At 44.2% G+C, this 23154-nt stretch overlaps 1 protein-coding gene across 3 annotated transcripts in view; it reads left to right on the forward strand.

Moving 5' to 3' along the window:
* ACTN4 (actinin alpha 4) overlaps positions 1-23154 on the forward strand; it is a 78539-nt gene that overhangs the window by 18223 nt on the left and 37162 nt on the right. The gene's annotated exons all lie outside the window — the stretch shown is intronic.

Consider the following 23154-nt stretch of genomic DNA (forward strand, 5'->3'; position numbering starts at 1 on the left):
TGCCTGTTTCCTTTGCCTAGGTGAGTGTCTAATTATCTTGAAAGCTCATTAAAGCTTGTCCTCAACACTGGAGCTAAAGCATACGGGAATGGTCTCACACACTTCATCTGATTCTAATCAAGCCAGTGTAATACACCACACCTTCTATAGCACCTTTCATCCAAAGGTCTCAAAGCACTTTACAAACATTAGTTAATCTTCACAACACCCTTTGAGGTGGTATTGCAGATAGGAAGTGTGAGGTAGAGAGGAGAGAGACCAGACCAACATCACACAGTAAGTCAGTAGTAAAGTTGCAAGTAGAAACCAGTGTTCTCTTCCTAGGCTACTGTTCTAACTACTAAACATCACTTTCTCTACAACCTGAGATAAACCTTGGGTCTCCTGACTCCCTGTCCCATGCTTTAGTCACAAGATCCTCCTTCCTCAAACATGAGGATAAATAGTTCTCCGGAGTCCAGTTCCTCTTAAGCCAACTTGCAGAAGTTGGTATATTGAGTGTGCATTTTCCAGTTGGTTGCAAAGTTGTAAGAAAACTATGATGCCCAATAACATGACATTGATGCCCTAAATTAATCTCATTATCCAAGTCGTGTTTCTCTCAGCTACCTGTTTATCTGGAAGGCCGTGTCTTCTAATAATGGTCTTGGTGGGACAGTTATGTAAATTAATTGCTAATTATCAGTGAAGAGTGAAGTAATGTGTAACTTGATTTTTTCAGCTGTGCAATTAAGGAATTTGTTGAAAAAAGTCTTACTCTTATTTTAAGGCCTCTGATTAATATTGCTGAGACATCTAAAAACAGGCTGATAACTTGAAGCACAGGAGCAGTTTCCTGTCTTAAGAGCTTGCACAGGAAGTTTGTTAAATATAATGTTGGTGACCCTGCCAAAGGGGAGGAGATTTCATTTTTTGAAGCAGCAGCTGTAGCACTAGTATGTTAGACCAAGAGCTTGGCTACAGGGTTTGTAAAGCCTGTTTGGTAATCCAGTTTTACCATTAATCACTTCGGCGAACCTTCCATTAATTACGATCTTAAATTGTCTTGGTAACTGGTAACCCATCCTCTCAAATCTTGCCTCTGAATGTATCACTGATTCCTAATCATGTCACTTGCACTCCTTACTGCATTGGGTGGGTTTCTGATCTATAATCAGACGACATGGAAAATCCTCTTTATCCCCTCCTGATATCTCCCAAATCGAGAGATCTTAAAACACAGAAATCATGGCTTCTGCCTGACTGAAAGGCCATCACTGAGCTGGAATCCAAAGATATTTGAAACATGTCTCACTTGATAAGATTTAGTGGTCAAACTAGTAGTCTGTCATGGATTAAAAACCTGTTGATAGTGTTCTGACCCCACAAGAGCTGCCTACTGTTTACACTGGGTCTTTAAAAATACCATAATGGATAATGTCATGAAGTTAAAGGGCACTCGAATACTACAGTGAATGTGGTATAGGTGCCTAGACAGGTCTTTTGATGTTCTAAAGCAGAGGTTGGCAACCTTTCAGAAGTGCTGTGCCGAGTCTTCATTTATTCACTCTGATTTAAGGTTTTGTGTGCCAGTAATAGATTTTAACGTTTTTAGACGGTCTCTTTCTATAAATCTATAATATAGAACTAAACTATTGTTGTATGTAAACTAAATAAGGTTTTTAAAAATGTTTAAGAAGCTTCATTTAAAATTAAATTAAAATGCAGAGGCCCCGGACTGGTGGCCAGGACCAGGGCATTGAGAGGCGGCACGTGTGCCATAGGTTGCCTACCCCTGTTCTAGAGCGTTGGTTCTCCAACTCTTCGTTCCGTGGACCACTTTGTAAGAGACCTTTCAATGGGACACATCCGTACTGCTTGGTCGGTGTCCCTGTTCTAATGACTATAGGCCAGTTTAAGAGCTTTAGAGAATTCTTGCTTGCTGTAAGCACAAAACAACCGGAGGTGTCTGACTTTAGATATTGTCAGATGGTTCCATTGGTATCTGGGAAAGGGTTTTCAAAGGCACAAATGAGTTGTGTCCAACTCCCATTGACTTTCACCCAGTCGCCCTTTGTGCCTTTGAAAATTTTCCACAGTTCAGTTTTTGGAATGAGTTGTCTGAAGGAAAAGCACAGACAAAACATTAGCGGATCTTGATGAAGTGAGACCTATGAGGAGGTGAGATTCTGAAGAGAGATCAATAAACTAATATAAAAGAGGGATACAGTTTTGGGAGGGAATGTGGGTGAGGTACTGTCACTGCCCCTCTTCCACACATTCTCTGGTATTGGCTGGAACCCTACAATAACCACATCACGCTTGTGTGGAATCTTCTCTACCTCCAGGCTCTGCCTGTTGAAAATTTCACAAGAATGAAATGTTTGAAGCAAAATTCTTATAAATGTCCGTTTCCTGCCACGGTAGAAGAATGGGGGCGTACAGGCATCATGGGTGGGGATGTCATTATGTGCCTGAGCTGCAGATGTAGTAAGAAGGTTGAGGATGTTCTTAACAGCTCACCCTGTGTTTGTGACAGACTGCAAATTGGTGGCACTTTCATACCAGACAGATCTTGGCACTTCTCAAAGCAGGAACTGTCTCAAATACAGCATGGTCATCGTCCTGCCTCAGTGAGTTCAGCGTGGCCTACCAGTTTGACTTAGTCTTAGGTGACTGTTACTTGCTCTCTTACTATTATTTGACAGAACTTTAGATATAATGATTAGGTTAGAAGATTTCAGCTAAAAGGGTGGTTTGCTCAGTCAGGTGGAGATGATGGGGAAACAGACGAAATACTGGTATAGCAGGGTCATATTTGCATTTTTCATATGGGTGTTCTTCCAGAGTGGCTCCTGTGACAACATTAATCAGAACCTGCTTATCCCTCAGTTTCCCAAAGCTTGTAAGGACTTGTCTACATCAGGAAATTGATCAGCAGACCTATACCACCATAGATGTCCCACTGTAGATTTCCCATGTGGACACTGTTTTGGAATAAAAGATTTATTTTTATTTTTTTTGATGTAGAAGTAATTTATTATAGAAGTAGTGTCTCCACACAGGGAATTGTATGGTTTGGCTGTAACGGTATAATTATTCAGCTATAGTTCAGCTGGTCAGTTTCTCAGTGTAGACAGGCTCAGCCTTTAAGTATATAAATGGATCTTAGTTTGCATGAATTCTTCTGTCTTCAAGAAGTCAGCAAAATGTCTGCTCTCAAACACACTTTCCTTAAAAGGAAGGTTACAAAAATATGAAAAAAACTATTCATGTCTTGTGTCCACATAAAATAAGCAAAACTGATGCAACTTGGTATGCGTACAACCAATAGCTAAACAAATTCAAATTTCCTCTAAACAAACTACATGGAAAATGATGGCTTTTCATCTGCATATCAGCTCTGTCTACATTTTATGCCAAGAGTAGTGTGTAACAGTTGTTAGTATGCGTACAGACTTGATCCAAATCACTAGATTTTACAAGCAAGCGGCATGATCAGAGTCCAAGACTAGAAGCCAAGAACTCTTGAGAGCTAATCCCTCTTCTTGCTGCGTCCTTCTATGACTTTAGGTGGTAAGTACCTTATGGTTTGACTCTTAATGAAAGCTACCTAGTATCCACAATTTACATTGAAAACAATGTCAGTTCAGGTCGCTGAGCAACCTGCATATCAGGCACTTAACTTCTGACTCTATTTGCCCATGTGAAAAATGGGGATAAAGTCTGTTGCAAAGCAGTGTTGGCATCCCTGACTCTGTGGTCTTTGATGGATCCACACGCTGCAAACTTTTCACGGGCCTCCCCAACCCACCATAGAGTTTTTCCTAAACATAATTGGTTGTCTGGCAAATACTTGGCTAACAGTGTCTTATTTCAAAGCTCAAATTTAGAGCTCTGGATTGCCAGGTGGAGTAAATTCCACTGCATAGGAGACACCCTGAAAACCTGTAAGAGGCAGATACAACTTGACTCACTTTAAAACATTTTTAATTTGGTAGAGAACAAAGTTTTGTTTTCTTTTTTTTTAAAGGTTCCTTTGAAGTCTCTCCTAAACCAAAAGGTGCAGTTTATAAATGGATCCATGTTTCTATCTCCTGCATATTTGAATGGTCTCTGAATGTCACAGCTGTCTTTATAGCATTTTCTGGAATCCAAACAACGTTGAGTCTCTGCATGTGTCACTTGCACTGTCTCTAAAACCAGACTCACAATGCCAGTTTTGTCTCTTCAGGCTTTTCTTGCTACCTTTAAACCTTGGATGTCCTCTTGTGTCATTTGACAAAGAGAAGTGTGTATCAAATAGCTGTGACACAACTACCACATTGATTCACTGTGGGGCCAAGGCTTGTTTTGTGTTAACCCAGCCAATGTTTGTTTTATGGTAGCACCAATGTTTTAGATCAGATCAGGTTATAAGCCCTTCTAGCATCCCTGGGAATGCTTCCAGTGTTTCTCAACCTCTTAATACTGTGACTATGCTACAACAGAAGAGTTGCGGGACCGCCTTCCATCTAGCTATAAAGAGAGCGATTATGAATCCCTGAAACCTGGTAGCTCCTCAGGTTGAGAACCTGTGATTTAGTGTACTCAGTTCACACTGCACAAACTACTGTTAATTCCATAGCCACCTCCTGCCCCAGAACAAAGGCAGCTTTGATACAATGCCTGGAAAGCACTTCTGCAGGGCCTCACTGGGAGGGAAATTCTAGGAGCACATGTAGACTCTGCAGTTCCAGTAACGTTTAGTCACAACATAGCCTCCGTGTGGCAGCTCTTTTGTCCACAAACTGCTGCTCTGTGAATTTAGATATTTTATTAAATCTTATTCATCTTGTTGTTGTGCATGCTCAGTAGTGTCTGGCCACCTTCAATATTGGTAATTTGAATATTGTTGCAACTGGCAGAAACGTATAGTTACTTTGAAATTGGTGTTTTCAAATTATTATTTTAATGGCTACTGGCTAGTTCGCACCTTTATGAACTCTACCAAATTCCAAGTACTTGCCCAGTTTGCTGCTGTTTGGGGAGGAGCAGTTGGTTTGTAAAGTGATCAATGGTGGCTTGAACCTTGTAGCTAATGAAACCTTAATTCCTTAGTGACAGAAAGAACTCTAACCCTAAATGTGTCCCAGCTACACCCCAGAACTGTGAAGGAGCATATTTGTATATGTGGATCTCTGCTGAAACCCTGACAGGGAAAATAGTGTTTACTCACTATGTATATTTAGTGACAGGTACTGCCTTGTGGGTGTTCCTAACTACTCTTCAGACAAGCAAGAACAAGAAGTTGAGTTATTAATGTCTGAATAGAAAGTACTTCCCTAGATCCTCAACCTGTGCTGAAGTGTTGTCCTGGTTTTGTTGGTTTCAGGACTTGAAAAAAATCTGAAGCAGTAATAAATACATTGATGAGCATGCTTGTGGCTTCTGTTTCTCAGTGGTTTATCTGTCTGGAACTCCTCACAGCATGAGGGCTGGAATTCATGTTGCTATCATATGTCTACTGTAATAAAGTGGCTAAAGCCTTAGTTCTCAGCCAAGCATTTCTGTTAAAGGTCTTCACTCTTCACAAAAAGCACATACAGCTGACTTCTCACACTTCACTGCCATCAGTGAGATTGAAGTTATATAAAATGTCTGCTCATAAACTCTCTTGTTTACTAATTTTTAAGTGAGGACCGGACCTAGTATTGTGATGCCAATGGCTATCTGAACATTTTAGAAAGCTTTCTCCCCAGAAATTGTATGGTGAAGAGCAAGAGAAGCTAAACAAATTGGAACTGCACTATTTAACCACGTAATTTGGAGAGTCATCGTGCATGTTACTGTTAAGACTTCCCCGGTGGACAACTCAGCAGATTCACTTTGTGATATTATACAAATTCTAGTGCTGCTAGAACATTCATGAAGATGACTTAACTTTGGGGAGAAGTTGTCTCCAAACTTCATGGATGTTGCATCACCTTACCCTCTGTGTTGCTACCTTTCTGCTCTGGTTAGAAAACATTTTGGGTTTAAATAGAGACTCTTGCATGGTCCCTATCTAAAACTCATTTTATGCACAGTTGTGCCCCATCCAATCACTTAGGCCAAATGTCCAAACCAGATTAGCCTGAATGGGGGTTTTAAACGAGTCTGGCAAACTTTGGCTGAATCCGTTTTAGCTGGAAGCTTGTAACTTTGATTTACAGCAGTGATATGGTAATTGAGTCTGGCCCTTTAATTTGACAGTTAATTTAATTCATTGTCTAGATTAGAATTTAAAGGTACCTTATAACACTTTGTAAAAATCTAATGTGGGCAAGGCAGCATGTTTAACACGTGATGAGCTGGTCAAGTTGGCTTGCATTCATTCAGCTTTGTACACGTTAAAGCAGACACTGCTTTGTCTACATTAGAGATTTAAAATATATTTGCTTGCATGTTCTAACACACTTGTTCTCCTCCTCAAAACAAACAAACCCTATTAACTGTTCTTTGGCTACATGTTGTGACAATGTTAAGTTTAACATTAACTACACATCAAAGCCAGTGTGCCCAGTAAGCTGAATGAAAAGAGCTGGGGCTGTTTTTGAGAGTCAAGGTTACCTTCTGTCAGAATGAGGGGAATGTAACACCGTGAATGCTAAACGTTGAATAGTGTAGTAGGAAAATGCGAATCTTGCAGAAAGCAGACCTTTGGGGTTCTGGGTATGCCAACAGTGGCTGAGCAGGGAATTCCTGTTTAGAGAAACTGATGTGGTGAAAACTTCTGTTTGCAGATTGTGACAATAAATATCTTTCAAAACTAGTATCAGCTCATTACAAAAGCACTTCAGACTGGTAGCCGATTGTGCTGCAGGATATGTAAAGTAAACAGTTTTTTGTCCTGTGCCATTACTGAGCCTGGAAGTGGTACAGTTGTAGCCCCTTTCATCTTGGAAGGCTAAATGGCCTCACTGTTTCCTATGAAATGACTTTGTGACTTGAAAGCTTTGTAGCCAGACTGACTTAGGCTTTGGCTACACTTACACTTCAAAGCGCTGCCGCGGCAGCGCTTTGAAGCACTAAGTGTAGTCAAAGCGCCAGCGCTGGGAGAAAGTTCTCCCAGCGCTGTCCGTACTCCACCTCCCTGTGGGGAATAACGGACAGCGCTGGGAGCCGCGCTCCCAGCGCTGGGGCTTTGACTACACTGGCACTTTGCAGCGCCACAATTTGCAGCGCTGGAGAGGGTGTGTTTTCACACCCTGCTGCAGCGCTGCAAATTTGTAAGTGTAGCCAAGCCCTTAGATGTAGAATGATGTGGCTCCCCTGCTCCTAAGAAAGGCTTGAGTCAATTGGAAAGGCCACAGTGCAACTCTTTGAAGAGCCAAAGCTATTGCCTGCAAGATACTGGCCTGCTGTTAACCATGTTACTTGTGCAAACTGAACTTCCAGCTCATCTTGTACGAGTTGTGTAGACACATGCAGCCTTGAGCCAGAGGTGTCAGGAAATCGGTGTTTAGGTAACCAGAAACCAATAACTGGAGCTAAGCAGACTCCTGTGTCGTTTAAAGGGTTGGATTATATTGGGTTAGGCATCAGGATTCATTTCTCATATGATGCATCTCCCCGTACAAGCACTAACATACCCCCCTAATGCTCCTGTGAAGCAAATGTTATCTTCATTACCTGTGTCCATTTCTTCATCTGTGACTTGCCCCCGGCCATAAAGGGAGAGGATGTTAAAACCAATATTAGAAGTAGGGGTTACTGTCTTTGAGTTGTTTCCATCTATAGTGCCTGCATTGTTCCTTAGACTGGTCTTCTCTTTTTTCCTCAGCCTTAATGTGATTCTATTTGCGCTTGGATTCTGCATGGCTTTCTTCTCTCGGTTGTCTGGGCTGTAGCAGGATTTTGGCCTGCTTGGCTGACAAAGCACATCTGGAGATGGATTGAATCAGTGACTTGAATTAAAGCAGTTGGCTGGCTGATTTGGATGTCACTGGTTTGGATAGTGAATCTTCGCTGTCTAGTGATGGGGAAGGAAGAGTTAAGCAAATGCCTCTACTTTTAGATTCTCCAACTCCAGTTTGCATTTGGATGTGGCAGAGCTTGTTTTTGAAGCAAAAGCTCTTAGTGAATGGCATTAGTGATCCATTGGAGAACTGGCTGCCATCCCAGTTCATGTGTCCGCACAGCCTCTGCACAAACCAGCCCTAACCCAAAAGGCCTGCTCTCCTCCGGAGGCAAAAATAGACACAATTAGAGGCCTTTTCCTTTCAAATGCAGCCTTGTTAATGTTGTTGCATGTGTGGTTTGGGGGTGGGAAGAGGGAAACAACTTGTTCAACAGAGGCAGCAGACCCGCTAGCAGTGCAATCAGGAGCCTTTTAAGACACAACATTTGGTATGCGTACTTCCACCTTTTCATGTTCTCTGTATGTATAAATATCTCCTGTCTGTGTGTTCCATTCTATGCATCCGAAGAAGTGAGCTGCAGCTCACGAAAGCTCATGCTAAAATAAATTTGTTGGTCTTTAAGGTGCCACAAGTACTCCTGTTCTTTTTGCGGATACAGACTAACACGGCTGCTACTCTGAAACATTTGTTCTAACAGCCTTTAATGGATAAGAGAAGAAGGTAACAACAACTGAATGAAGAAGTAAACAGAGTTCAGGGTCAGGGGATTGAAATGGAAAGAACTCTTGATTACCTTAGAGCAGTATAGGTGGTGGCAGCTGCCTCATTTTGCACCACACCAGCACAAAAGGACCCTGAGGGCTTCATGCTGCAAATAAACAAAAGTTACCAAAGGCACTTTAACCTTCAGCAGCAGAAGGAAAGCTAAGGCTGAGAGTAGGAGAGGCATGGGCTTTTGGTATAAAGGACCCACACATTGAGTGGGGTTTAGGTACTAATTAAATGGAAGCTGGGAATCTGACTGCCATTAAGTTACAGACAAACATGGCTACCCCTCTGAATCAGCAAAAACAATTAGGAGTCCTTGTGGCACCTTAGAGACTAACAAATTTATTTGGACATAAGCTTTCGTGAGCTAAAACCCACTTCATCAGATGCCTGGAGTGAAAAATACAGTACGCTGTATATATATTACAGCACATGAAAAGATGGGAGTTGCCTTTAGTCATGCACCTTATCTCTCTACGTCACTGCTAATCATCAGGCTAACTGTCTAAATGGCTTTCTCCACTTATCTGACTGATCCAGTCAGTAACTGTCAGAAGGTGGTGTTCTTGGCAACCGTCACTCCCCTGTTAACTGTATGTAATGTCAGGCCTTGGTACGTTTCCACCCAGAAGAAACTGATCGCTGGGCTGTGATCCAGAGTCAGAGACTTTATCAGCCTCTGCCTGCTCCCCTCCCTTCAGAGGGCTGGCTCAGTACCTGCTTGGCTGGTTTCCTGTCTAAAAGTGGCTGAGGTTCTGGCCAGCCAGTTCACGTAGAAGGAAGGAGGGAGGGCACCCGCTGAACAGTAGCGTGCTTAGAAAAGGGAGTTCTTCTGTTAAGAGATTTTGGTAATCGTCAAGATTGAAAAAGGAAATGAAGTATGCACTAGGTGTGATGGAGTTTCGGTAAATGTATCTGAAGTGGTATGCTCTCACCACTAAAACCTCCACTCCACTTGTGGATGTCTTGCTTCCTCCTGTTACATAGTAGATGGCACAGGGAGCTAGGATCCAGGACCTAGGCAACAAGGATTTTCACCTCATAGCTATTCTCCCTTCTCCCTCCTCCTGTTTCTGCCGTGGGCTGCCTGGAATACAGTTATGACTGGGTTAAGGGACCGACACAGTTGTTACAGTAAAAATCGTAGAGTAGATGGGATCTAGTCATGGACTGCCAAAGGCTTTAACCCATGTAAGAGGACTCTTGAGTAAATATTAGGTGTAGACCATGACCCATGTAAAAACCGGTCCCATGACTTGGTATAACTATAGTGTTAAGGAGTATCTGTGGGTTTCTATCAAGCCTGCCTGGTGGCAGCAGGGAAAGCGATCCCAAATGGCTTAGAACAGAGCTCGCGTCTCTTGAGGAAATAAGCTTATAGTGGAGTTCTCTTTAAGAGAACTCTTAGGCTTTTAATTATTCAGCTCCTGCTCGTTATAATAATTTTTTAATCTTATTGGCTGTTTTCATAGTATTTCTATAATGAGCACTGGGTAAGTTCTGCCAGAGGGTAAGTCTAGCTTGTCAGACTATTGCAGTAAGGGTGGAGTTCCTCTGAAGGCAGTTAAAACATTGCTCAAAAGGTATGGCCAAGCTAGCTGGCTCTTGTACATCTACGTCGGTAATCAGCAGCCTTAAAAGCATGAAGGGAACAAAGACTATAGTGAGGACAACTGAAGCTGATCAGAGAGCCTTTTCTGTACAACAGTTTGACAGTTACTTGGGGCAGAGAGCCAGTCTAATGTCTAACACAGCAGTTGGAGAAGTGCCGCTCTTAGAACTATATCGTACATGGACTAGGCTTTGCAGTGTTTGGTAAAACTGTAACAAGACAAACTACCATTGTAGTGAACCCGAGTAATAAGACTAGCCCCCGAGCTGGACAGCAGGGCTAGAATTCTGAAGTCCCAAGTGTATTTTAACCCCTGTGCCAAACATAGCTTGAATTAGTCAGACTATTACATGGAAAAATCTGTTTGCATTTTGAATCTTACTCCTTTCTTGCACTTCTCGTAGGGGTTTTTGATGGGCAGTGGTTCCCTGTCGTCTCAGGTCTGATTCAGATTTTCTCTCCTTTTCCATGTGCCTGGAATAATTTAATTGGAGATGTCTTGGTGAGAGCACTTAGGGTTTTTTTGGTGGCGACACATACAATGACTTGGCAGGCTGTGGTGCAAGACTGCTTTTAGTTCCCACCTTGTTTGTTGGTGAAATTTAGGTAAGGGTGGAATGGTATTTCTAGCAAACTTCAGGCAGCTTTCTGCAGGGGAGCTCTGAATAGAAAATATTGTACTTCCTGCATGAATCCCCAAGACTTGGCTGTAGCTCAAGTTTAGCCCGAAAGCTGTCTGTATCATGAAATGGAATTTATGATGGGCAATAACCTATATCCGCCCATAGGCAGTCAGAATCTGCTTATCGGATGACTTTCGCGCAGTACTGGAATAGCTTATTCCACCTTTGTAATTGACTCTCTTGAAATCCGTCATCCTGTCCATATAAGGTAATCTCTGGGTTCCTTTCTGTTGGCACAGTGGCAGGAATGTCAAGGTAATGCAACTGCCTCAACGTAGCCCATTCTCCTCCTCCTCAACACAGGAGCTGGTCACGTGGCTTAGAACTGTTTCAGCATGTTGAAAGATCAGCTACAGTTTCACTCTCCACCTTACCCTTGGGAATTTTGGGCTTGATCCTGCAAATGCTGAGCAATTCAGGAATGTGTTCATCGCACTGACTTCAATGGAAGTAGAGGGTGCACAGCACCTTCGAGGAGGCACTCTGCATCTCATTGCATCGGGGCAATGGTTAGCATGTTGCTGCTTTGATGTGGGCACACATCACAAGGTCATTTATCTCTGCGTATATGCTAGGAGTGTCATGGATCCACAGGATCGGTGCTACATCCCGACTTGTAAACAGTCTCTCGGAGGAACCCCTGCTCCAGAACACCAGAAGGGGTCTTGCTCTTCTTTCAGGGTGGGCCACACAGTCTCACCTCCTCCGAGCCTGATCCTCTGGACTGCAGCACTCCTGCTTCACACTGTGAGCTCTGCCTAGCAAGTCCAGTTGAAATAGACTCCTCGTTAGCGACTTGTACACTCTTCAGTGACTAATGCACCTCAGCAAGTTTGTGTTTGCAGTGACACCAAGCACCAGTTTTGAAACAGTGATTCGTTAGTCATCTGGAACGCAGCATTGTTAGTCCTTACATTAGCATAGAGAATGAAGATTAAAACATAGTCCATCTGATCAAGCCAAAGGAATCCATCAGCCATGTTGTAGCGGGGTCCATGTTATGCCCTTTCTCTCTGACTCCTTAGTCCTGGCTGAGAGCAGCCAGCTTCTTCCAAAGGCCAACACTTTATCCCCTGAGCTCACCGCTCCACCTGCTGGAGCTTCCCGCTCTTAAGTATCAGTGTTCAGTTGTTACAGCTTCCATTGTCTCTCTAGACCCTCTGTTTTGAATCAGTTTCAATAAGTTCCTTAACGAGCCTATTCATTGCAGCCCAGGCAGCAAGGTGATCACCCACACCTCATGGCCTGCACTGCCCCAAGAGCAGACTTCACTCTTTTGCTTCCACTGGGTAGCAATGGAAAGTACAGAGAAACTGAGGCATAGGATTCATTTAAAAATATTACAGAAAATTCCCACTTTGTCCTGATGAGCTAACTTAGTTCAGTAAAAGTCTTGTATTAACGGCCATAAAATTAGGCATACTGTTTTTTGTAGTGTTTAGTTCTTTATTAAGAACTAAACAAATACCAATCTGTCTTTCTCTGCGATTCAGTACCTTTATGAAATTTGCATACATGGCATAAGATTTTTGTTAAAACCGATTGTGATCAGACCACGACTGGCACTCATTGATCCCCTTGCTGGCAGAGACACCAAGGTTTGACTGTGCCTGGAGATGGAACTGCTCCTGCAAGCCCAGAGTCCTTCTAGGTCAGGTCTTGAGGTGCACTGGCAGGGGTTTACCGAATGGAGGAAGCTTGTTGTGTCACTGCCTTCCCTGTTCGGGGCTTTCACTCTCCAGGGCTGACAACTTGGCACTTCTCAGCAGCATTACAATTCAGATTTTTTTTTTTTGTGGTTTTTGGTGGAGGGAGGCAGAGAATTGAAAAGCTTCACTCAAGTCTTACAGCTTTCTGATTGCATCAGTTTTGGAATACCAGTAACAGTCCATCGTTTGCTGGCTATGAAAGGTGCAGTTATAACTCTCTGCCCCCACACATCCTGTGTTGCAGTTGCTCTTCAGATTGAAAATTTTAATGTGAATGTGTAAAATTATAACTTCCTGAATCACACTCTTCCAGGTTTTTTGCATGCATTGGCTTGATCCCATGCTGAAGGAGAACACCCAACCTTTACAGCTGCCTGTATGGCTTGGCAAGAGGCTAGTGCAAAAAAGGTAGCGCTAATCCAAGTGGCACGGCACACCTGTTCCTGTGCCAGGCCAAGCCCTCGTGGAGCCATTGAGTCAGACATTCCAGTCCTTTTCATCTTGCTCCTCCCATCCTATAATTACACTAAGCAATGCTGCAGGAGGGAGGAAGACTTAAGAGTTTCCTTAATATTGTCCCCCTCTTGAGTACACAGTACTTGTATTTGTTTAGTGTTACACCCAAACTTGCTACCAAGGAGTCAGAATATGGATTCTACTTTACTGGCATTCTGTACTCCATATAATCTTAAAGGTGTGTGAGGTTGCTGGGAAACCTGAGCTGATTATCTTCAAGCTCCTGTTCTGACCCATCAGGTTAATGACACTTGAATAACGTCAGCACTAAGTAGCATAGGCTTCACTGTCTGGGTTTTCTTTCTTCTCCATAGCGGCTGTCGAAATTCTGTTCTTAAACCAGGAAGGGTAGGTAGTGCCATGCTGCACATCTTCGCTGGGACTTGATCCAGCAAGCTTCAGGGCAGAGAGAGAGTGTGAGTAATGGCAGCAATAAAGGGCTGAGATTAATGTGTTGCTCCTCTCGTTCTGGTTCAGAGGAGGAGTGAAGACAGTGTGGATAACTCAGTCTACTGCACAAACATCTCTCAATCTTCCCCAGTTCAGTGAGTGACCGTGTTTCTGTGAGGCTTCACCACTAGGACAGTGTAGCCTGGGGTCGGCAACCTTTCAGAAGTGGGGTGCCGAGTCTTCATTTATTCACTCTAATTTAAGGTTTTGCGTGCCAGTAATACCTTCTAAAAACGTTAAAATGTCTTTCTACAAGTCTATAATATAGAAGTAAACTATTGTATGTAAAGTAAATAAGGGTTTTAAAATGTTTAAGAAGTTTCATTTAAAATTAAATTAAAATGCAGAGCCCCCCGGGCCAGTGGTCAGGACCCAGGCAGTGTGAGTGCCACTGAAAATCGGCACCCGTGCCATAGGTTGCCTACCCCTGGTGTAGCACATGGTGGCTTAGTTTAATTCTGTTGAGTTTTTCTTTGTTCTGAGAACTTCAGAGCCAAACATGAACAAGTTACCGGCTGTATAAAAACTGAACTAAGCCGCTCATGCAAATACCAATAGCCAGCCTGTGAGCTACTAGGTAAAACGTAAAGTACAGAAGTTAAATGCCCCCCGTCTCCATAACCCATAGGATAAATTCCTTTGTTTTTATTACCAGATTTGGGTTGAAATGTGGGCATAGAACACAAGCAGTTAGCAGGGTTGGGAGAATGGCGGTAACAGAGCAAGGCGAGAGTGACTGTCGAGAGTCCCAAGTCTACTCCAGTTAGGTTTATATTACACTTGGCTGTCAGTCAAGTTCTTAACGGTTACAAGGCAATTCCACACCAGCAGCCTGGGGGATTAGTATTGGGGTAGCAGGGCTGTTTGTAAACAGCAACAGATTAGGCAGGTCTTTCACAAATTCTGTGGAGGGGCCTCCTCCCTACGGCTACGTCTACACTACCCGCCGTATCGGCGGGTAGCGATCGATTTTTCAGGGATCGATATATCGCGTCTCATCTAGACGCGATATATCGATCCCCGAACGCGCTTCTATCGATTCCGGAACTCCACCGCCGCGAACGGCGGTGGCGGCGTCGACATGGAGAGCCCCGGACATCGATCCCACGCCGTGAGGACGGGTAAGTTATCGATATAAGATACTTCGACTTCAGCTACGTTATTCACGTAGCTGAAGTTGCGTATCTTATATCGATTTTTCCCCTTAGTGTAGACCAGCCCTAACTTATATTCAGGCTTCACTCACATGGTGCCGGGGAGCCCCGTGTTACTTGTGCTGCAGTCTCCAGCCTTTACCCGCTCTCTGCCTTCAAGGAGACTGACTCATTAGACTGTAGAGTGGCGCTTTACCAGTGTAAATGTTACTTTGACACGTCACCTTTGAAGGTGACCCAGCTAGATTCCCATTTAAGGTCAGCCCTGGCTTATTTGTGTTTCTGCAGTGAAAACGGCTGTGGCACATGCAAAGAGCAGCGAAGGGTGAGCTTCCAACTAGCTGCTGGGAGGAAGGCGGCAGCATTAACATGCAGGAAGAAAGTGATGATGTTTCCCTCTTTGGAAGCTAGCTAATGTAGTGATACTGCCACCACTGTAGTGCCTAGGAGCCCTACTCATGGCCAGAACCGCACTAAGCGTGCACGAAACACACGCCCTGCCCCAAGAGTTTACAGTCTAAGCACAAGAGCCAACAGATGGGGAGTATAAGGAAACTGCCAGTACTTGTCTGCATGTTAGGCAGCGGTCTCAGCCTGTCAGCAGCCTAGGCATTGTCATGGATACTGATGAAATTGCTTTGACGATGTTTATGGGGAGCTCCTCCCAAGAGCCGAGGTCAGCATGGGAGAAAGCAGGAAGGTGCTTGTTTGAAAATTTCACCAGTGGCCAGTGGAGACCGGCATCGCTGCCTGTTGGATGTGCAGCTGTAGTTGTAGTGTAATTATGGAGCACTGTGACCAAGTCAGGGGGTTTGGTTCCTGCCCTTGTGTCTCTTAGCTTCAGATTAATTGGTAACATTGAGCAAATACAGGTGCAAAGGCTCTTTACAGGGTTTCACTACAACTTCTAATCATGTTGTATCTGGCCCCCGTGTCTCACTTATAGTTGTCGTGTAGCTGGGGTCTCAACAGCACTGAAAGTCGGCTGTGAAAAATATTTTAGAGTGCAGTCCATCGGGACTTGGCCAGGTGCTGTCTACAAGGCATGATGCCAGCCTTTCTTAGGATACCACCCCCTCATGCTTGAACATGGTGTCTGTTGGGAACTCTCTGCATTTTTCCTAATGGTCATTTTTGTCCATAGTACAAAACTACCGTATGACTCTCGGTCCTCAGATAGGCAGTGCTAGGACTGAAATAGTGATGCTGGTTCCCTGGCAGTGCTGTGGAAAGTTTTTGCATGGTACTTGCTCAGACTAGGTCTGGCTGTAACCAGCGCTGCTTAATTCGTTCCCTCATTTTTCTAATTGCCAAGTACACTCGTTTGTGTGTGGAGTTGGGTTCCTAATGGGAAATGATGCAATTCTACAGCTTGACTTTACAACACTGTTTGCTTGGAACAAATTAGCCTCTAACGTTGGTCCGAGTTTGACTGTTCTTAAGGATCAAAGTTTAAACCAAAGAGTCTTTAACCTGTCCCCAAAAAGGTGGCTTGTACCGGTCCAGCTAAAAGCACTGACTAGGGTGTGACAAAATACATGAAACAGACACAACCGAGTACAGTTGGGGCGGGGCGGGGGGGGGGGGGTGTAGAGTAAGGGCAAGTGTTCAATAAAAGACGCTCTCGGTGCTTTGCCTGTGGTACCAATACAGAGTTGTGTAGAACTGCATATTTGCTGCAGACCAGGCCACACCTGTCTTCACGTCCTTCTGAAAACTTCTGCTTGAGGAACTTGCGCATATAGGAGGCATTTTGCTTGCTCCGTCTTTTGTCCATATCCAGAATAAATACATCACTATGCAAACTCACAGCACAGCACATGAGAAACTTGCAGTACAAGAAACTGAAAGGATCTTAAAGCATTAGATGGGGCATGAAGATACTTTTAAACCAATATAATCTCCTTTAGCTGGAGATTCTGCATAAATGCAGTGGTGCCCATAACTCATTACCTTCTAAATATACACCTCTACCCCGATATAACACTGTCCTCGGGAGCCAAAAAATCGTACCGTGTTATAGGTGAAACCGCGTTATATCGAACTTGCTTTGATCCGCCGGAGTGTGCAGCCCCATCCCCCCGGAGCGCTGCTTTACCATGTTATATCGGGTCGTGTTATCTCGGGGTGGAGGTGTATATGGAATATCCACTGTTCCTTGGACTGGTAGCTCCAGTAGCATTTTATATTTTCACAGCAGGATTATTACTTAAAACACTCTATCATGAAAGTAACTTTGTGGAAATTAGAGGTTAATTGAGTGAAACAAAAATGTTTCGAGTGCAAACTGGAGGCTTTCCAGATGCAATACAACTGAAATCTACACCACTGCGCCTTTCAAGGTGTTTGCCTTTTACCTACCCAAACACCAGAGCTTTTTCTTATATGTGGGAATGACTGAGTAAGAAAACAGGATTCTACTTCTAGGTGCTAGAATTTGGGAGAAGTTTGAGTGAATCAAACTAATTTATGCCAAGACTAGGGACTAAAAATCAACAAAAGAAAGTATTGTTATCAGGGGCGGCTCTAGGCATTTTGCCGCCCCAAGCACAGCAGGCAGGCTGCCTTCGGCGGCGTGCCTGCGGAGGGTCCACTGGTCCCGCGGCTTTGGCGGACCTCCCGCAGGCATGGCTGCAGGAGGTCCGCCGAAGCTGCGGGACCAGCGGACCCTTCACAGGCAAGCCGCCGAAGGCAGCCTGCCTGCCGTCCTCGCGGCGACCGGCAGAGTGCCCCCTGTGGCTTGCCGCCCCAAGCACGCGCTTGGCGTGCTGGTGCCTGGAGCCGGCCTTGATTGTTATCTAGTGGTTAGAGCAGAGGACTGGGAATAGTCTCCTGGGTTCTGTTCACAACTCTGCCGCTAATCCAGTGTAGGGGATCAGGGTAAGTTGCTTCCCTTTTCTGTGCCTCAGTTTACTAATTCACAACATGACTGGAGTGGGAGGAAAAGGGTAGAGAGCAGAAGAAAGCAACTCCCTATTGATATTGAGTCTTAATGTGAATCATGTTGGGATTTTTGAGACTAATCTGCACTGCTATAGTAATTAACCTGCTGTGATAGTCACTGGGGCTCTTGTAGGGCTCCTTTCTTTGCTTTGTCTAGTGAGTCAAGCCAATTCAGCTAGAAGTGTAGAATTCAGGTGTCACTGAGTTGTTGCTGCATCGTGGGTCTCTAGTCAATGTTCCATGACGCCCTGGAGAATAAATTGCTCTTGGCTTCAGGAGCTAAAACCTCACTCAATATGCTTATGTCAAAAGACCTTGAAGCATATCCTAACTGTTACTTATGCATGGTCATCTTAATCTCCCATGAGCAATAACCCGTTGAGCTTTCAGGTTTTACTTTGGTAATGCCTGGATTCAGACCACTGCCCAGAAAGAAATGCTGAGTCAGTGGAATCTACCAATGAAGATTTTTCTTATAACTCAGATTTAATCAGTTTTGTTGATGTGCATAAAGTTTATTTCAGAAGCTCATTGACTCAAGGTGAACTGGAAGTCCCAGAAGTAACGGTTGGTGGAACAACTAGCCAAAGTTTTCTGTAACCAATTTTAACCTAGTTACTTGCAGTAGTTCTGTTGTACTGTACTTGGTGCCATGATTTCCAGGGAGCTGTGAATGGTGGTGCTCTGCCCTCGAGTCAGAATTGAGTTAATGCCCTGTGATTGTGCTGTGAGGATGTTCTACTGTGGGAACGCCTGTCTGGTCTCATGGCACTCCTTGGAAGTCTACTTACTAGACTAAACTGTTGTTTCACATCAAGATATCCAGCTTGTATTCTTCTTGGCCACTTTTAGGACAAAGCATGTTAATTATTTATCCATTGTTGCCCGAATCACATGCATTGGTGAGGATAGCCAGATCCACTTCCCTCCATGCAGGGTGTTTTGTCTGAACCTATCGGAGGTTTTCCCTGATGACATTATCCGTAGGCTCTTGTGACTTGGTTGGCACTAATTTGTTAGTAGTTATTACTGAAGAAATTCTGACATCAGTTTGTCTCCATCTGTTGGCAGGAAAGGGTAAATCAGTCCTGTGGTTGGTAGAGGAATGTCAAGGAATGGAAACATCCCCTCCCCTGCGGATCCCAAGGTTACAAAATGTGGGAGGAGGACGCTTGAATGGAACACAGATTGGCTAAAGTTCGTCTATTCAAATAATCATGTGAAGACCAGATGGTTCTGAAGCTGGCTTTCATATCCTCCTTTTCATTGCTATAACAGGAAATGCAATGTAGTGATTAGGAGCGAGGGACTGAGTCAGAATTCACGGGTGCTGTTCCAGGCTGTACAGCTGACGTGCTGTGCTCTCCTGTTAAGCACCTGTGTGCAGAGCGGGGTTCTGTTCACCCCTCGGGAAAGCTGGGCAATATGTACGTTAGAAGGGTTGTGTGGCTTGGTGTTTCTAAATAGCTTAGTCAGCGGTTCTCAAAGTGGGTCACAACCCCATTTTACACTGGCTGGGACCCAGGGCGGAAGCTGAAGCCCAAGCTCCACCCCCACCCAGGGCAGCGGGGCTCGGCCTGCAGCCCCCCTCTTCCTCCCACCCCAAATCCTTCATCCCCAGCCCCACCCCAGAGCCTGCAGCTGGAGCCTACACCTCTTCCCGCACCCCACTCCCCTGCCCCAGCCGGGAGCACCTTCCCACACCCTGGACTCCTCATTTCTGGTCCCACCCCAGAGCCCAGACCCCCAACCAGAGCCCTCACCCCCTCCTGCACCCCAACCCCAATTTTGTGAACATTCATGGCCTGCTATACAATTTCTATTCCCCGATGTTGCCCTCGTGCTAAAAAGTTTGTCCACTCCAGGCCTAGACTCTAATATTGAATTAAACATGGATTCCACTGAACATGGAAGTAGTAATTGTTTACTTGTCTGTCCTCAGTGGCCAAGCTAAAATCCCTAGAAATTCAGTGCAAAACCAAATGGCTTTACCGTGTGGCATAAAGTGTCGCATTAGCAAGCTTGGCTTGCTTACCATTTCCTTATTTTTCCCAAATTCGAAGTGTCTTTGGTTCTGTTTAGTTACACAACTGAGGAGATCCCTCTCAGACACTGTTAATGCTTTCAGAGCTGCAGCTGTGGTGCAGTGGCTTTGAATTCGAGCACACTGTGTTCCCAGACGCTGTCCCCCTGCTGTTTAGTGAAATAAACTTCCATTGTTGAGAGCTTAGTTACAGGATTGCTTCCTCATGACGTAGTGCAACCTTTGATTTCTGTCTTTGAAAGTCCTTTCCTCTCTTCACCTCCCCCCACTGCTTTGAAGATGCAAGATCCTTATTAGATGCTGATTTACCTTCCTCTCCTCCTTTGAGGTCATTAAGCACATGTTTCACAAGAGTAAGGTGTGTGCGGGACGAAGGCACTTAAAGTGTAAAATTCTTGGTAAACTGTATTTCAGTGAGTGGCAATGTTTGAAATCTGGTGCCAATTTATCAAGTGGGAAAACAGCGCTAATATAGTTCTGGGATTTCTTTTAAAAGCTTATCCCCTAATTCTCTCATTGAAGGCAGGGGAGGGACATTTTTTCCTCTCATCCTTATCAGATGAATGACTCATTAAAAACTGTCATTGAAACATTCCCCAGCAATGAGCTCACCAAAGCCACCAAGGATTGGCCGGCGATGTTTGGGGTGGAACAATATTCTCCGTTCATTCATTCTGCTTCCTGGCTGTACAGAGATGCCACACAGCAGTTTTAGGAGGGCCTGCGCTGTGACACACATGGCTGGATTTTCATCCTCATCCCTTCCCAGCAGCCATGGACTCTGCCTTGGTCTGAGAGCACAATGTGTGTGGTTGTGAAAGTTAATCATAAAAGGCACAGCTGCCCATAGCTGGAACAAGAGGTCCGATTGCTTGTGAATGCAACAGGCCTTTGAAAGGTGATTCTACCCTGTAACTTCCCCTCCCTCCCAGGAAAATGTGTGTGGAAGAAAGGTGGTAGGCTTGCCTGGAGCCATGAGGTGGTCTGTTATGACTCATGGGGTTTTTTAAACCTTGTCCTTAGAAGCAGGTTTAAGTGCTAGGGTTAAGGAAGGGGTATGGGGGAGTTGGAATTGATCTGCAGGGAGGCAGAATAGAATGCCACTTAAAGGAAATAAGTGATCCGTGCGCTCTTAACTTGCCAAGAATCATTGATATTTCTGCAAATTTCCCGTCTTAAGACGTAAGTTATATTTGATTCAGCTGAACTGGTGGTAGCACCAGAGGGATTCTCTCCCTCCACCCCCCAATTTCTATGGTAGAGACAGGACTGTGAAAGCAGGTGCGCTGAGAGATCCAGAAGAGGGAATAATATATTGATTGTTCTGCTGAACAGAGTTCTGTGCTAAATCTTTTTGTGCGAAAGACAGGGAGCTTTAACGATAGTAAAACGAGGCTTTTCCACTTTGGAAGTAACTTTCTCCAAACCAGCATAACTAGTGGGTTATTCTGAAGTCTTTAGGGCGTCTCTTTTCAACTGCTCTGAATAAGTCCTGTGCTACTCACTTCCTGAGAAGGCAGAGCAGTTTGTGTAATTTCTGTATTACAACTAAAATATTTGCCATTAAATCAGAGAGTAAACTTCCTGGAGGAAAGGGAGGGCTTTTTATAGCATCAAACACAGTGGAGTTCAACAAATATTAATAAACTACAATGAGACAGCGGCTTCCTGTGACTACAGCTCATCACCCCAGCTGAGGAGGCAGGCTGGGGGTGGGTGTAGTTGCATGACACAAAATTTGCCACTTGCTTAATTGCCTTTCCTTAGTGTTCCAGGAAGTGTAGCCCATGTGCCTTACCCTGGCCTTTAGCAGTCTCAACTACTAGGAACACAGAGTCTGAGGTTTTTACACTTGTAATAAAAACTATAAGTTCAGACCATAATTCATTTGGGTAAAAGGCAGCACTAATGAGTTTAGACTAAGCAGCAGGAAATATGTTTCTTACATTAGACATGGTCTGGGTATTTAGAGGAGTTGGGCTGCAGCGGCACCTTTGCATCAGGCCGAGCAGACTAAAACAGGGCAAAACCCGTGGCAAGGGGGCTAAATTGTAGCCCACACCGTAGTAAAATGGGAAATGGCTGCATATTAAAAGGAAATTACATCTCAGGCATTAGAGCTTCCTGTGCCTCCGTTCATGGTATGTGCGGATCTTTACTGCACTAATTCTCTAGAACTACAGCTTTCAGCTATGACAGGAATTTTGTGTATCTAAACTAAAAATACTTGATGCTTATGAAACTGCATGGAGTCTCTCTAACTGCTGGTAAAGTGGAGTCTTTTTCTATTCAGTTACCTGGTTGCTTCAGGAAATGTACACTTGTATCTAAAGCTACAGGAATGTGAAACATGCTCCATGTTCAGTGTTTCAAGTAGTTTTAATTTTACCCTCTGAAGAGTGTTTCATGATGCTGAGTATCTAATTCCTGGACAAAGAATGATGTATGGTCAAGAATCTTGCATAGACAGTGAGGAGGAATGGAACATTCGTTTTACTTTGTGTGAGTGCGCAAAATGATCAAATCCTCTTCTTCCCCCCAGTAGACTCTGCTAATTTCTAATCCATCTTCTTCTGTCCCGCCCTATGCATTGGGCATGCTGTCCTCTGGATATATATGGAGGGGGGCTGTTAAGAGTGAATTGCCATTTCTAGATGGTGTAAATTTCTACCACTGGTGCCATTACACTATTGTTTCCAAGCATACACACAATCAAGACAGATGGCGATGTTAGTTCTCAGACTTGCCAAAGATCATTCTTCATCCTTGCAGTCTCACTTCCTTTGCTGTATAATCTTGTCACTGTCCACTTTCCAAGTGCTCTTCATCAGACAAAGAGGGTAAATCTGTGGCAGCCCTTGAAATGGGCACATCTAAATCCTTAGTGTTTCACGTTTTAACCATACCATATTTGCTCTCTGAAGGCCGTGTGTAGGGTAGAGTTTCAATTCAGCAGCTACTATCTAGGAGTTTTTGAATGAGCAGGGTTAGTAACAGTTGCCAAAACAAATGGTGTCTGGCTTGAACACTCCTTTGCATACTGCTTCTGACTCTGCAGCTGTTCATTGTGTTCGTCTGGTGGCACTAATCTTGTGTTCTTTTGGATGTGTGGAATTGTTAATATAGTGTTTCTAGAGTGACAGATTGTAACGTCTTCACTTCAGAGTGTCTCCCATCTGAACAACAGCTTGCAATATTGCATGTGTTTAATGTTGTTCCCCGTAGCAAGGGTCGTTGTGATGTTTGTTGTGGGGGCTGCTTAAATTGATACTAAATTGGAGGGATCGAACTCCTACAGCGCAGGACCTAAACCACACTGTGCCATTTAGAGCGTGGTGGTTTTCACATTGGGGTTTTGGTATGTTACACAAATAAGCTCATGCAATTTTGAGCTCCATAGCTCAGTGTTTAAT

Source organism: Mauremys mutica, chromosome 15 (assembly GCF_020497125.1).
Source record: "Mauremys mutica isolate MM-2020 ecotype Southern chromosome 15, ASM2049712v1, whole genome shotgun sequence".
Classification (NCBI taxonomy): Eukaryota; Metazoa; Chordata; order Testudines; family Geoemydidae; genus Mauremys; species Mauremys mutica.